Raw genomic sequence first — 14,164 nt, forward strand, 5'->3', positions numbered from 1 at the left:
TAACAAACTGTATGATAAAGAACTTCTAAATGCTAAATTCTAAAAGACAAAAAAGGGAGGTGCTAATTATTGGACCTAAAAAACACTTGAGGGCTGCTCTGTTAATTCCTCTTCATCAGTTAGGAACCTAGGTGTGCTGGTTGATAGCAATCTTTTCTTTGATATATTGAGATGGAAAAACAGTTTTACAGATGCTACAATCATGTTTTTCAAAGTATGACCTTTTATGTCTTTATATAATTTTCATCATGTATGATGTGCTTGCAGATCAAAAGCGTTTCCTTTTTCGTTTTACTTCAGAATTTTTTGTTATACTTAACCTTTTGTTATATTTTATACTGCCATCAAAAATCTAACAAAAAATATATATAAAGAGAGAGACATTTCTAAAGGTTCTAGAGATTTTCTGATGGAGGACTTTGGCAACACTGATTGTAATGCTTTATTGGGTGGTTGTTCTGCACACTGGATAAACAAAGCATCTTAGAGTCCATACTAGAACTAGGAAGTTTGATCATAATAACCCGGGTCTGTCGACACTGCTCCCTATCAAATACATCGGAAAGATTTTAAAATCTTGCTACTTATAATGGTTTAGCTTCTTAATAGTGAGCTCTTATTACATTATAGTCCTCCATGTCCTCTGCGTTCTAAAACTCTGGCCAATTAATAATACCTAGAATATTAAAATCGACTGTGGGCGGCAAATCCTTTTTCTTATTTAGCACCCAAACTCTGGAACACTCTCCCTAACACTGTTCTGGAGGCAAACACACTCTGTCTGGTTAAATCTAGATTAAAAACACATCTCGTTAACCTAGCTTACTAATATGCTTGTATTAATCAAATCTGTTAAAGGATTATTAGGCTGCATTCATTAGATCAGCTGGAACCATGAACACTCCCAATAATACAAGATGTATTATTTCCATTGTATAAAGTATGGCATCTACAATAATATAAAAAATGTTCTTATTCTGTTTCTCAGTTCCTAACACCAGCACCAAGAGATGAACTTTATCGGCGACCAGGACACCTAGATGAGCCTCGTGGACAGATCACTGGAACCAGACACACACACACTACAAGCCCTTTCCACAATCTAACATAGTTGCGCTTAAAATTGAACTGGAAATTAAATACTGGGCGTCCAGCCAGAGGAGAACTGGCCCCAAACTGAACCTGATTTCTTCCAAGGTTATTTTTCTCAATTCTGTCATGGATGGGGTTTTGGTTCCTTGCCGCTGTCGTCTCTGACTTGATTAGTTGGGGACGCCTAATTTCTAGCAATAATCATAGATTTAATTACAGAGACTGTCTCTGCATTTAATTAAAAAATTATTTAATCTTGTCATACATCACTATCACTATATTCTTCTATTTTATACTGTTTAGTGCTTTAATACAATCTGTATTGTTAAAATCGCTATTCAAATAAAAAGTGATTGATTGATGTTACAACCTCTCCGTTCTTAAGTTGCCAGGTATACATTTCAATAGGCTATAATACACATTAGTAAAATTATCTATTTTCACTTTTACTTGTCTATATACACTTTGGGCGGTCATGGTACACTATGTAATTTTTCCCACAACTGCATGAGTTGCATTTTTGGGTTACTTTTAGAGTTGTGCATTTAAAAAAAAGCTAAACTGTGTTTGGAAACCGTTACTCTAGCAACACTGGTTCACTGTACCGTCTTCACACTCCGATGATGGCAAGACGTTGAGGTCAAACCTTACCAAAATAATTTGTTAAAAAAATGACCACAATGTTTTTTTATTAAACTAAAGCGTTAACTCGTTAATGTTGCTCTTTATAAATGACTTTTCTGACAGACAAATGCAAATTCTCCTGACTGCTGTTAGGGTTCACTATCATCATAATTTGATTCAGTCATAATCATTTCACACTAATGTGGATGCATCACATCTCCATCACAATGACAGGCTTCATCATTTTTCTCTTTTCTAGCCAGGGTTTACATGGACTCAAATGATGAATTAACTGTCCACATTCTCTTTTTGATTATATTTCCTAGAAGGTTTATAAGTCATTGTCAGTGTACCAGTCATTACATTATGAACTCGACTATTTAATCAGTGTGTTAAGAAAAACTCTGCTGCCCTCATCTGGAAACAATGAACAAACAAACAGTCATGTCAAGTAAGCCCCTGAACTCCATGTAAAAGATTCTACAGACTAGAATTATGAAACGCTGGAGCCTGAAACTGTAACACCTGTTATTTGCAATGATTGATAAATCATGTACATTTCATTTAGAAGAGCTACTACAAACCTAACGACAGACATAAAAACTACTAAACAGAATATGCATGTATTTAATTGACTGTGTTAATGTGCATTCACTTGATATGTAGCCAGTGGCATTAAACAAATAAAATTGACACTGAAAATTAAAATAAAGCAAGTGACACACTCATACACTCTCTCTTTCACACACAAACACACATTGATTTTTAAGATTTGTGGGGATTATTCATAGGCATATTTTTTTTACTATACATACTGCATCCTAAAGCCAAAACCTGGCTCTCAGAAAAATGTTAGCATTCCTAGAAAAAAAAAAAAAAAGCCTTTATAAGACTTTTGCATAACGGGGATACCAAAAGTGTCCTCATAAACCACCGATCACACAATCATACACACACTCATATACACACACACACACACACACACACACACACACTCACACAGTCTATGGTTAGTCTTTCAGTAAAGACAAAATGCTACAAATGAACATATAATACAGTGACTGCAGACAGAGAATAAAAGAAAACTTTTGAAACTTTCTGCATTCAGTTCATATATATTACCATATATTTACTTTCAATTCATATTCGTCATATATTTGTCCTGTCTTTATGAAGCTGTTGCATCTCAGATAGACTATTAATGACCTCAACAATGATTTGCCAATGACTCATCAGTATCTTCCTCGGAACTCGATATCGGCTAAAGTTTCCGAAAAGGTGAAGAAAGACCACTCAAAGGCCTCAGAGCTCATTGCTGAAATTAAATGACAAACAACAAATGATGAACAATCAGTCAAATTACTCTCTCCAGATCAGCTCAACTGAGGATGTTTTTTCTGTCCAATTAGTCTAAACAAACAATCCAGATGTGTGTCAGAGCACATTACAACCCAACTCAATGCTGAGCACAGACGCGACCTCCCTAACACACAATTAACCGCCCACACTCATTTCACACTGCTAATTAATGACAGAAACACACACAAATACACACACCTATCTAAATGAAGACACACTACAGGCAAACACAAACACTAACTTTCTGCATTTTCAGTGTTTCAACTGAAGACACGCACCAATGTCCCTGGAGGGGGTTAGGTCAGATTTAACTGGAAACACAGTTGGACCCAAACTGCACCTAACACACACACACACACACACACACACACACACACACAGACACAGGATCTGGTTCTGGATGGGTTAGTGAAGAACTCTTCAAGCTCTCTCTGCTTAAGCGCTCCATTTGTTGCCGTGGCAACAGCACCGTTCCTGGCAAAACTTCTGGCTCAAATCGCTCTCAGCCTCCATTCGTTTAACATACGAAACTAAAAACACAGCAATCCCAAGGTGCAACAGCTGACCCTTCATGAGGTCACTCTACTGCCAGTAAAAATAAACAAATCAATTTAGCGGGGCATGTCAGCGTATATATGAGTGTTTATCGATTCCTATCACAGCAGAAGCCTGAGGCACATGGAGAGCGAGAGATGAGCATTCAGATTCTTGTTTTTAAAATGACTGCTTTAAAATGACTGAACTATGAAATGATCTAGTGTTTACTGTAAGCTTTTTACATTCTTCATTCACTGTATTCACTGCTCCAGGATGGCCACTGGTCTCAGTCGGTTCTTGAGGGGTTTTAGGGCTCCGGCCCACAATACTCAATCCAGTAGCAGTTTATTACCTGTAATCTTCAACAGACACAACAGATGGATTGTGCTTCACAGTAACAAATAAAGGCTATCAGGAAATGAAGTTTGTGGTTCTTGTGATGTGGGTTAAGCCTGAAACACTCCAGAGAAGTGAAGGACCCACAAAATCACAAGAAAAGACCCAAAAGAGAAACGGTCAACAGGGGCCTGGGGTCTGTTTTTATTACAAACTCATCACCCTTCTTAACTATTTAAAGATATTAAACATCAAGTTTCATTGTTTTTTATGAGAGCGTCTGAACACACAAATCCAGATACACACATGTGAGCGATTCGCACCACAGTGATGATGGCGTCCCTGTTTCAGTTTGCAGAGGTAACTACTCATGACTATTCATCAGCACTGGATCTCACCAGAATATTCAAATAACATGCTGATATTCTCAACACTCTTCAGCACATCAATCTCGCCATGCTCACCGACATTTCTGAGGGAGTGAGAGATATAGAATAGGTATGAGGTATGAGGACATGTGCAGTGTAAGGATGTGTGAGGAGGTGCGTGACGTGAGGAGGTGTAATGTGTGAGGAGGTATGAGGGGTGTGTGGTGTGAGGAAGTGTGCGGTTTGAGGAGATATGTGTAAAGAGGTGTAAGGAGGTTTAAGGACATTGCAGTGTAAAGAGGTTTGCAGGCATGAGGGGGTGTGAGGTGTGGAGGTGTGTGGCATGAGGAGGTGAGTGGCATGAATAGGTGTGAGGTGTGTAGTGTGAGGAGGTGCGTGGCATGAGAAGGTGAGCGACATGAGGAGGTGTGTGGCATGATGAGGTGTGAGCTGTGATGAGGTCTGAAGTGTGAGGAGGTGTGTGGCATGAGAACGTGAGTGGTGTGATGAAGTGTGCGGTGTGAGGAGGTGCGTGGCATGAGGAGGTGAGTGGTGTGAGGAGGTGCGTTACGTGAGGAGGTGCATTACGTGAGGAGGTGTAAGGTGTGAGAAAGTGTGTGGCATGAGGAGGAGTGTGATGTGAGTAGGTGTGAGGAGGTGCGTGGCATAAGGAGGTGTGAGGAGGTGCATAGCATGAGGAGGTGTGCTGTATGATGAGGAGTGAGGTGTGTGGTGTAAAGCGGTGAGTGGCATGAGGAAGTGTGAGGAGGTGCGTGGCATGAGGAGGGGCATGGCATGAGAAGGTGAGTGGCTTGATGAAGTGTGTGGTGTGAGGAGGTGAGTGGCATGATGAGGTGTGAGGACATGTGCAGTGTGAGGAGGTGTGTGGCATGAGGAGGTGTAAGGTGTGAAGAAGTGTGTAGTGTGAGGAGGAATGCAGTGTGAGGAGGTGTGAGGAGGTGCTTGGCAGGAGGAGTTGTGTGATATGAGGTGGTGTGAGGAGGTGTGTGGTATGAGGAAATTTGAGGTGTGTGGTGTGAGGAGATGAGTGGCTTAATGAGGTGTGAGCTGTGAGGAGGTGCGTGGCATGAGGAGGTGTGAGCTGTGAGGAGGTGTGCAGCGAGGCAATCGACGGAAGAGAAAGGAGACACCCACTCGTGCATTAGTCAGAAAAAGAGACGCTGCTCGAGAATGTTGTGACTTGAGAAAGAACGGTGAAAGTGAGAGAACGGTGTCAAGGCCTCTGTTACTGTCAGAGTCTCTTCACAGCCCACACACTCACAGAGATGCTCGCTGATGGACTCAATCCAGAAACCTTGAGGTTTAGAAAGTTCTTTTACAATCAGCAGTAGTCAAGTCACACAGACACTAACTCGCTCCAGAGCGGATACAGCTGAACATCAGCATCAGTGTCATGCTGAATTTGGGCCGTCACCAGATATGACATTTAGAAACATAACGATGAGGAATCTCTATAAAATGTTTGTATCAGTAAGCAGCTCAAATGCAACGCCGTGTGTTTGCAGAGATCTGCTACGCAGACGACTGCTAGCGCTGCTCTGTTGCTTGGCGACAAAGAGGCCGAGCATCTCCAAACGGACTTGCGGTTATGGGCGATGAAGGGAAAGTTCCCGAGCTGCTCTTTTCTGACCGGACTGGCTTCACAACTGTATAGACTATACTGAAGCTCATGAGCTCTAGAGATTTCTTTTAGGATCAGTGACTGAAGGAAGCCCGACACTGGGTCTGGACGGGTTATGGACCAGTGTTTGTCCTCCTAAGCTGCGCCTTATCATTTACTCTACTCGGGTTGCCATGGTTTCTACAGGAATCTTTGAGATCCTGAAGGTTCCTGCCAATCAAGGTCACGGCACGACAAAGGCACGAGACGACAAACCTCCCACTCGGCACAGCAGCACCTCTGAGCCATGAAAGCAGAGAAAACGGCTCTAAGCCTCACAGACTGCATCAGGAGAGGGACAGATCCAGTCTCTGGTCAGCGAGGTGAATTCTGAACATTGTTTCTCCTCATCTCTGCGTGTAAGTAGTTTGTTAGGATGAATAAAGCTAGAGCATCGCCAGCTCTCATTCTCTACAGAGAGGCAGCGATGGGCTTCCAGCCAGCGAACGCCCACACAATCCTGTATAATTCCTCACTCAAACACACTTGAATTCACCCAAACCGACAAAGCTGCCACCACCAGACCCCGCAAAAAACACAAAATGGGGTCATATTAAAAAACATCAAGCATTCAAATCATTAATATCAGTACGATTCAGTTATAAAAAATAGATAATTTCAGAAAAACAGAAGCAACATTATATTGCTAGCACATCTCACATTAATAGGAATGATAACAAAAAAAAAAAAACCAATGGCCTTTTTCTTCATTCTTTTCTCAGGAATGTTAATTTTGTCTCAACTTTAAAACAATGATGCAAAACATGAAAGGAAAGACATATTTGCCTACTTTTGTGGCTAGCACAGTTATTGTAATTGTGCTACTTAAAGAGGAAATTTGTTGAGTTGTTTTCCTGGTCCAATCAGAGTGATGCTTCAGCGATTGTGTGTTTATTGTGTTGTTTTGCCTTTACAGCAGACTGAACCATGAGTCAGGTTCACATGACGCCTACACAGCCGCCCACGCAGACACCCACGGGCCGTATGCACGCAAACACACACGCTCACCCACACACCCACACACACACACACGACACCCTTCAGCCGTGTGAGGAGCCCTGTGTCCATCACAGCAGCAAAACCTCCAGCAGAACCAGAATCACACAGAAACAATCTAAAGAAGGCACACTCAGAGAGCAGTCTGTGCTCGTGTACGTGAAAACGGAGACATGACAGATCCCATCCCACTTTATGCTCTTATATTGTCTGTCCGTCTTCAACATCTGAAAGCTCTGCCTGCGTGGTGCGAGTCGCTATCCCATTATCAGGGTTGCTGGTAATTATTTAAAAGCAAGTCTAAGTTGACTAGTCCTCCTCCCCGGCAGTCTGAAGTGTGGAGCGACACATATTCTTTCTTCATCTCCCACTCACATTTTAATCTGTTAACCAGCACCAGAATGCTAATGAATGCCGCCGCCGGCATGTCACTCTAAGCGGACGTCGATTTGATGTTTGAGACTAATTTCACTTTAAAAATCAAACTGATTTGACATGAAATCTGAGTCAGTTTGGCTCAACAGCAGGAATGAGTCAATGACCCAAAGATCTGTGTTCAGTTCAGCTCTGATAGAACTGGAAAGAGGATCTGTTCTTTACTGCGACTGCTTTATTTAGTCCTGCGGCGAAATACCACTGGCAGGTTGAAGACGGTGCCGCTCTTCACGCCTCTCTGGTGAAACAGAAGCACTTAATTTATTCAAATTTGATTTGACCTCGATGATCTTGAGACTTCATAACGCTCGGTCTGAAGGAGGAACAGACGCCAAGTCTGATATCGAAGGGCTACAGACAGAGTCAGCGATTAGACACGACCCGGTGTAATGTTCGCCCAAACGCATTAAAGCCTGTGTAAGATAATGCCTCTATTAATTAATGGAGGGTGAAACATAATTAGCTTGGGCCGTCCTCCGCTGCGGCTCCATTAGACGGCGATGCAGGAATGGAAGTGCTCTCGTGGGCGGCTGTCGGTGTAAATGTGCTGTTGTATATGTATGCTGAGTGTGAGTGTGTGTGAATCAGGCTATTTGTGAGTGTGTTGGGGGCTGAGAGCCCTTGAGAGAGAGTGTGTAGGCAGGGGTCCACACACACACACACACACACACACACACACACACGGGGGTGGAGAGGTATATGGAGTTAAGCCTGTTCACCGCCTGCCGATTGATCACTTGTGTGAATAAGAGAGAAAGAGACACAGTGTGTGTGTGTGTGTGTGTGTGTGTGTGTGTGAGAGAGAGAGAGAGGCGCGAGTGATTTTATATCACAGTGAGAAATACGTCTGCATGTAGAACGCCGCTCACTTCAGATCATGCCAGTAAAGGACAAGCATAGGAAAAATTTTTTAAATGAGGACAATGAAAGAAAGAAGAAAAATGGGGAAAATAAATGGAATCAGACATGCTATTGCTGACGTTTCAGGTAAGATACTTTATGTCTGTGTGTGATGTATTTACGCTTTTATTCAATAATCTGCAATAACATCACTCAATCTGAGACTTTATGAAGTCTGTGCTTCCAGAGTCTTTATGAAGATGGATTGACTCTGATCATAAACTGATGGAGGAGATCAGAAACACTCGCAGAACTGCTGACGACTCAAAATCACACATAATATATATATATTTCAGTCATATGAATATTTCATCAGAGTTTAAACTCGTGTTTTCTAGTTTCAGCAGCGGAAGTTATAGAATATAGGCGCGTTCACGTGAATGAAGGTAAATGTTTTTTCTTTCTGTTCGTCGTTCAGATCCGTGCATCTTCTGTACTTCATTGTTGTTTATTACTAAAACACCGACGGGCTCGAGCTCTACCGAATCCCGCGGGTGAAGACGTCAAAAGTAACGGTTCTGTACAATCGTTCGGTTAAAGTCACCGGTAACGGAACTACAGCCCGTGTGATGGTTAACATGGTGTACTGTCTTTTCTAGTGCACTAACTAGCTTTTGAAGTCTAAACATCTGGACGCTTCGGTGAGTGAGAAACAGACTTTAAATGCTGTCAGGAAACGTTTCCCTGTAAAATGCGAAGGTTTTACAGCCATGTCCCTACTTTTTATCAACATTTATTAAACCAGCTGAAGCTGTGATTTGATCTCATAACCTGCTAATATCGACACCTGACCAAGAAAACTGCGAAAAGCGAGTTTCATCGCATTATCAGATGGGATATTTTCTATAACAATCCAGTAGATTCTGGGCTGCACTTTATTTAAAGGTGTATTGTTACAGTGTAAGAAAACACACCTTCCAACTAATCTCAGTCAAGCGAGTTATTAGATTAGAATTAGAATTAGATTAAACATAACTAGAAAATACAGCTAACACAATGAAACACAATAAAAAAATAATAAAAAATATTATCTGTTATTATAGTTATCTGTTTTTGCAAATGAATTTCATGTATATATATATATATATATATATATATATATATATATATATATATATATATATATATAATTTATATATAAGAAACATGGTTTATGGAAACCTGCTGCACTTTTGATAGACTGATTCAAGTGAAGATGTTCAGAAGACAAAATCAAACATTATAAGTGAGTCAAATATCTAACTTGGATCAACAATACACAAAATAGTGACCACAAAAGGCCACTTGAGACATATTAGTCCACAATCCATGCATTTGAGCGCATCTCTGTAAATATATTCAGCAAAAACACACACAGACGCTGTCGCCCACACAGAGTCACAGGCTCCAGGAGCCAAGCAGCAATCATTCTACAGCGTCCATTAGCATAAAAACACAGAAGACATTTTGTAGATGTTACACCAGAATCATTTGCGAAAACAGTCTAGATATTAACTAATTTAACTAGTACTACAGCTGCTCATCCCGCATGTAAGGTGGATCTGAACGTACAGTAAGTCTGCAATTAAAAAAAAAAAAAGTCTTGTTTTAGTCACAATATCTACAAATTCTGAAATTAACAAGATCATTTCACTTACCCCACTGGCCAAAAATGTTACTTATTTTAAGCAAATAATAAGTTTTTTGTTTGTTCTCCTACAAACAAGACTAAACCGAAGTCATCTAATTAACACTAAAAACTAAATATTATTGATAAGTCTAAGTCTTATTGATTTTATAAAATAGTTTCTACACATTTAAAATATCAAGAGCATTATTGATGAAAACCTGATTCACTAAATCAGGTTCTCTGTATCTGCCACCTGTATTTGAATAATGTTATAATTCACTTCTTGTATATGAAGAGTTTCTTCAGAACATGACACTCCTTTGTTTCTCAATGAATGGCTCCTCTGACCTTCCCATTGAGAAAAAAGCACAATAAGCTCCACCCCTTTGACGTGATAGGTAAGAGGGAAGAGGCACCGCCCACCTGAGCTCCCGCCTCTCTTTAAAGGGGTCGGACCGGCAACATGTGACTTGACTACAGTGTGGGAGTAAAAGGGGAGAGAAGACGAGATCAGGACAGGAATGAGGGAAACTGGAGGAGAGCAACGAAAGAAGGAGAGGTGGAGATATCATGAAGGCAGACGACAGTTTTCTTCTGGATTAATGTGAGTACTGCTACATTTTGCGAAGTCATCATGGTTTTATTTTGCCAGACATACACAGTGTTTCTTGTGACACATTATAAAGATGATCTTGTGATTGAAAGACGTTGAAATATGATAAAGTGTGATAAAGTATTAAATGTAGAGCAAGACATTGAGTGCTGTCTGAAACAGAAATACTTGAGAACTGAAAGCACCTGTCCTGAAGCAGATTAGTCATTAAACTCAAGACGGATACCAAAGACTAACCTTAACGTGAACCACGCTTTCGTTCCAGCAGTGCTACCCGACAGACAATAACACTCCAGAGCAGATTCACTGGGAAAGAAGAGAAAGAACATGTGAAGTGGAAACCAGGTTGATTGTGAGTGTTTGCTGACTCAAGATAGCCAGCGAGGAACAGGTTTGGGATAGGAAGACAGGAAGAAGAGAAATGAGAGTGAAGCGAGGAACAGAAAAAGGCCATTTTACTGTCATTTTCACGGACGAGAAAGAGCATCTGATACCTTCCTCACACGCTGCGCAGGTCCATTCAAAGATGAAATATCAGCTTCCCAGCAGACGTTTAGCTGAAGGATCTCAGCCATCATCAGTCACTCATGTGTTTGTCCATCAAGAGAAACTTCAGCAATCGTATGAATCAAGAGCTGGGGCCTGTACCATGAAGTCCTTGTAGCTGGCTAGCCAGGTAAGTTAAGAGTTTAGCTTGCACTAACTAGGTTTCAGGTAAATTGGTTTGACTTTTAGCAGCATTCATCTCCATATTAATCAGCTTCAAGCAAAGTGACATCTCTGATGCTATAAAGCCACTCCAGCTTCAGTTATTCTAAATGAAAGGATGCTACATAGTGAAACATTAAGATAAAATCATCCCTTTGATTATTTTTAATCATTATTTTATATTATTTATATAATTATTTTCACCTTAATCCATTACAAAAACCAGCCTTTAGTGAATCATCTCTAAACCCTGAAGTTCATACCGATGATTCACATCATTTAATTTGCCAATGTTTTATGCCGAATGCCGTTCCTGACGCAACCCTCTCTCTGTGTCTGGGCTTGAGACCCTATGGACTAAAAACCAGCTTACTTTAATACTAATTACACTTTTATTTTCAGTCAATATAAACATATAGATAATACACAATGTAAGTCTTAGAATCATGTAAACATGACCACCTGAGTTTAGTTATTTAAGTGTTTTACATAAATAGTTTTAGTCTTATACACATATATAGAGTACAACTTACTTGCACTTACATGGCAAGATATTTTTTTTAAATTTTTCTCTTTCATTGATAGATCGTTTCATCTTGCTGTGAAATTCTTCATATTGTTCATCCTTTTAATCTTTGATAGTGAATGGAGCTGACTCTAACGAGAAGTGAATCACGGTTTCAAGGCTTGTGATTGGCTGCTTATTACTGATGTCACACGTTCATGTACATGCGCTCCGTCCTGAGAAAGCTGATGACTAAACTAATCCTGTAAGCCTGAATTTGTTCATCTGCCATCATGGTACAGGCCCCAGTTCTGTCCTGCAGTCTGAAATACTGAACTCTACAATCTAGAAACCATTTTAAATAAGCAACTAATTCTCACATAATTAATGTGTTCATTTTAATTGAGAGACACCCAAAATAATTAAACTCTTCAATAAATGACAAAACATGTTTTAAATGTCTAAGAAATGGCAAGCAGTTACAGCCGCTAAAAGAAACCTCATCCTACTAAGAGTTTCAGCGAGTGTGTGAGACGTCGCCATTGTGTTCGTCCTTGTTCTGTGTGTAATGGCGAAACGAGAGCGAGAGCATGTGGGTGAAGGGTAACACATGCTTTTATGAATGGGCTGCTGGGACGAGTGCTCTGATTGGTCAGACCCATGTCTCTGTGTCTATAGTGAAACACGACACCACAACTCCTAACCCATTTCCCGCTGCTGCTTTTATCAGCAGTTAAAACACAGCTTTAAGATCAGACATGTGCTGGAAGAGAAGCCTGTTCTCGAACAACGTTTGTCCAGCAATGACATCAGAACTCAAGAGTCAGTCAACAACCGCTTCGGTCAAACACTGACTGAAGAAAGAGAGACATTGTACCCTCCATCACCAAAAGCTTCAAGTTTTCCTTTCTCTTTGGAGTGTTACAAGCTGTGCACATATAAAATAGTCTCAGACTCTAAGCTTTCTAAAAAAAAAAAAAACCTCAGAAAGGCAGGGCATGGCGGATCAAAAATAAAGTACAAGTATTTGGAAAATGTCAAGTGACCATCATTTATATAGTGCTTTTTGGAACATGGTATTAATCATGAAATTCTGGTGAAACCAGTCCAGCGGTTTAATTCCAGGTAGCAGCACAGTCAGATGTTCAGAGGACTCGTCTGCTTCCCAGGGTCTTGACTGCTGTTTTTTTTTTAAACCTTAAACTGCATAAAACACACTGCATTACACTAAATACACAAAGCAATGTTACGTTTTCAGCATTGTCATGTGACCCCTTTAAACTCCTCCCGTTCTGTCCTCTCACATCTCCAGAGGTCACAGCGATGTCCAGCGTTATCAGGACAGACCCGGTGAAGGACAGTAGGCCTCCTCCCGCCAAATCACATGACATCATGGAAACAGGAGACGGCGAGTGGAAAAAGAGTCACGCGTCAGTCGTGACAGAACGAGAAGGACCAGGTTCTCCTGTGAAGTGTGTTTCTGTCCAGCTGCGGTCAGCTTCCAGAGTGACGTCTCGCTGCAAACACATGAGTCAGCTCTTAATCTGGAACGCTTCCTGTCCTGTTTAACTTTCCACCGACGGCCCGAGGCTGCGTCGTCTGTTTGAACTCGTTTTCCAGGCCACTTCCAGGCTATTATACAATCTGCTGAGTTTAATGTACCTGTTTTGGAGGTGGACGACCGTGTTCCAGAACCCATCTCCCTTCAGTGAACAGACAACATGCATGAGATCGTGTTTGTTTTGTTAACTCCGAGCGACGCAGACGTCCATCCTTCGCTCAGTGGTCAGTGTAGGTCCTGTCTCGGCCAGCAGCTACATCTGGCTACTGGGTCTCTGATGGCCGTCAGTCCGTGACTGAACCGCGCTTCAAAACACTACAGCGAAAACCACCAGACTGAAGCGGTCCTGAACCTGGCATACATTGTAGAGATCTGTGTCTGTCTAATTACAGCTACATTGTCTGCTGGGTTTCAGAGATGCTTCACACCAACAGAGGCGTTCAGTAAAGAGACGTTTAACACAATGTCAGTCTTTAAATCATCAAATAAAGCTTAAACGTGGTCACTCTGTCTAAGGAGCCATTTGTAAACGTCTAATGATTCCATTTAAAAGACGACATTAAATGAACAAACAGTGAGCGTCAATCAGCAGCTCTTAAAAAGATACACAAGAAACGTCTGTATAAACTGCATTACATGTTAACTCACATACAGAAGTATACCAGCGTGTCCAAAACACAATCACTGCCCCTATTTCTCACACAGATGCAGTTCTGTAGCTGCAGTTACTTTAGAGGAAACTCATTAGCTTCAGCTTTCCATTAAAACAACAACAGATTGTGAAAACGAGAAAAAAAAAGGGGAAATGAAGACAATAGATTCATGCTTAACAAGAGGCCA

The 14,164-nt window shown here is 41.0% G+C and overlaps 1 protein-coding gene and 1 long non-coding RNA gene across 7 annotated transcripts in view; both read left to right on the forward strand.

The window, feature by feature from the left end:
• LOC122334327 (histone deacetylase 4-like) overlaps positions 1 to 1,390 on the forward strand; it is a 34,622-nt gene extending 33,232 nt beyond the window's left edge. The window contains exon 28 of the transcript XR_006248744.1: positions 989 to 1,390. The gene's annotated coding sequence lies outside the window, so the exon portion shown is untranslated. The remainder of the gene's footprint in view (positions 1 to 988) is intronic.
• A 6,784-nt stretch (positions 1,391 to 8,174) lies between these two features.
• LOC122334294 lies at positions 8,175 to 13,829 on the forward strand. 6 transcript variants are annotated; one of them, XR_006248733.1, is made up of 3 exons: positions 8,175 to 8,415; positions 10,336 to 10,541; positions 10,819 to 12,215. It is a non-coding gene; the product is annotated as an uncharacterized LOC122334294 (long non-coding RNA). The 6 variants fall into 6 exon arrangements; XR_006248734.1 differs by having other exon boundaries at positions 8,177 to 8,415; positions 10,385 to 10,541; XR_006248735.1 differs by lacking the exon at positions 8,175 to 8,415 and having other exon boundaries at positions 9,524 to 10,541; positions 10,819 to 11,226; positions 11,901 to 12,215.
• The last annotated feature ends 335 nt before the right edge of the window (positions 13,830 to 14,164 follow it).

This window comes from Puntigrus tetrazona, unplaced genomic scaffold (genome assembly GCF_018831695.1).
Source record: "Puntigrus tetrazona isolate hp1 unplaced genomic scaffold, ASM1883169v1 S000000513, whole genome shotgun sequence".
In the NCBI taxonomy this organism is placed as follows: Eukaryota; Metazoa; Chordata; class Actinopteri; order Cypriniformes; family Cyprinidae; genus Puntigrus; species Puntigrus tetrazona.